The sequence below is a fragment of the Orycteropus afer genome, unplaced genomic scaffold (genome assembly GCF_000298275.1).
Source record: "Orycteropus afer afer isolate SDZICR_OR568_19922 unplaced genomic scaffold, OryAfe1.0 scaffold00236, whole genome shotgun sequence".
NCBI classification, from domain to species: domain Eukaryota; kingdom Metazoa; phylum Chordata; class Mammalia; order Tubulidentata; family Orycteropodidae; genus Orycteropus; species Orycteropus afer.
The window spans coordinates 600,001-602,154 of NW_006921823.1; the positions used below are offsets into that span (position 1 = coordinate 600,001).

General features: G+C 35.6%; 1 protein-coding gene and 1 pseudogene across 1 annotated transcript in view; one reads left to right on the forward strand and one right to left on the reverse strand.

Annotated features, from left to right (window-relative positions):
- Positions 1 to 2,154, reverse strand: part of UBE2V2 (ubiquitin conjugating enzyme E2 V2) — a 161,566-nt gene that overhangs the window by 26,581 nt on the left and 132,831 nt on the right. The gene's annotated exons all lie outside the window — the stretch shown is intronic.
- LOC122150786 lies at positions 1,739 to 1,855 on the forward strand (annotated as a pseudogene).

A 2,154-nucleotide genomic window follows, 5' to 3' on the forward strand; every position in this document is an offset into this window, starting at 1 on the left:
GTATAGTGGCTAAGGCACTTGACTGCTAACCAGAAGGCTGGCGGTTCAAACCCACCAGCCACTCCTCAGAAGGAAGGTTGGGCAATCCTACTTCCGTAGAGATACTGCCTCGGAAACCCAAGGAGGGGTCACTATGAGTCAGGGCTGAGTCAACGGCACATAACAACAACAACAACAACAAAAAGCTTACTAAGGTTGCAGGATACAAGATGAATATATAAAAATCACTTGTATTTCTACACACTAGCAATGAAATTCTAAAAATGAAGTTAAGAAAACAAAGTCATTTATAAATAGCAGCATAAAGAGTAAAATACATATGTATAAATTAACAAAAGTACAAAACTTGTACATTAAAAACCACAAAAGATTGTTGAAAGAAATTAAATACCTAAATAAATGAAAAGACATCCATTTTAACAGTTAATATTGTTACGATGACAATACTACCCCAAAACGATATACAGATTCAATATATTCTCTATCAAAATGTCAGCAGCCTTTTACTGCAGAAATGGATAAGCTGATCCTAAAATTCATATGGTAATGCAAAGAACTCAGCTAAAAAAATCTTGAAAAATCACAAAAATGGAAGACACATGTTTCCCAATTTCAAAACTTCCTATAAAGCTACAGTAATCAAAACAGTGTGATACTGGTATAAAAATAGACACATAGACCAATAGAATAGAATTTAGAGTCCATAAATAAGCCCATACATCTATGGCCAACTGATTTTTAACAATGATAACAAGTCCATTAAATGGGGAAAGAACAGTCTTTCTATAATATGGTGCTGAAACTTAATATTTACATGCAACAGCAGGAAATTAAGACTCCCATCTGACACCATAAACAATTAGCTCAAAGTGAATCACAGAATTAAATGTAATAGCTAAACTACCAAACTCTTAGAAGAAAACAGAGAAGTAAATATTTGTAACATTGGATTAGTCAATGGTTTCTTAGATATTACACTCAAGCATATTCAACAAAAGAAAAAATAGATAAATTGCTACATCAAAATTAAAAACTTTTGATTTGAACCCACAGCACAATAAAATAAATTTTTTTTAAATTAAAAAACTTTTAAACTGCAAATGGTATCATCAAGAAAGTTCACAGACATCCCACAGAAATCAGAGAAAATATCTGCACATTACATTATCTGACACAGGTTCCTATCTTTTATATAAAGAACTCTTACAAGTCAGTAACGTAAGACCAAATAAAACACGGACAAGGAGCAGTATGGTATGTTCATAGATTCCCACTTCTGGATAGTCTTAAACTATGTAACCACCCCCTTCAGTGTGAGGTAGTCCTAGAGACTTGCTTCTAATGAACGCAACGGTGAGATGTTATTTTCAAGACTAGGTTCCAAAATACTCTGGCTTCCATTTTCCTGTTTCTTGCTCTCTCGTTTGCATCACTGCCAGCTGCCATGTTGTGAACTGTCCTACACAACCAGAAACTGAGGGCAGTCTCTGAGCAAAAGCCTGCAAGGAACTGAAGCCCTCAGTCCAACAACCCACAAGGAACTGAAATCTGACAAACGTGTGAACTTAGATTTGGAACCTTCCTTAGTCGAAAAATCCAGTTAGACTATAAGACAAGCTGACACCTTGATTACAGCTTTGTGAGAGACCCTGAGCTAAGCTGAACCCATATTTCTGACCCTCAGAAACTGTCAGATAATGAATGTGTGTTTTAATAAACCACTTTAAAAGAAGCTGGTGTGTTGCACAAAAGGAGATAAGGTTGGAACTCCCCTGGAAAAGACTCTCAGGTCTCAACTATATACAGACAGTTGAGGCATTGCTACTTACTTCATGGCATCAAACTATGGTTTTAAAAAATTAAAAAATGGGCAAAGGATCTGAATAGACGTTTCTGTAAAGAAAATGCACAAATGAGCAACACACACATGAAAAGCTGCTCGATATTATTAAAACCAAACCAGAAATACAAGGAGTTGTCACTATGAGTTGGGACTGACTCCACGGCAGTGTTTATTAAGCAATTTTGTGGATGAAATCCTGTGCTATATGCTGAGAAGAAAAAAATCACACTCAAAAGCACAGGATTACAATAGGATGTGAATATTAGGATGTGAGGATCATTGGAGCCATTTTGTACTCTACTTGTAAAAAA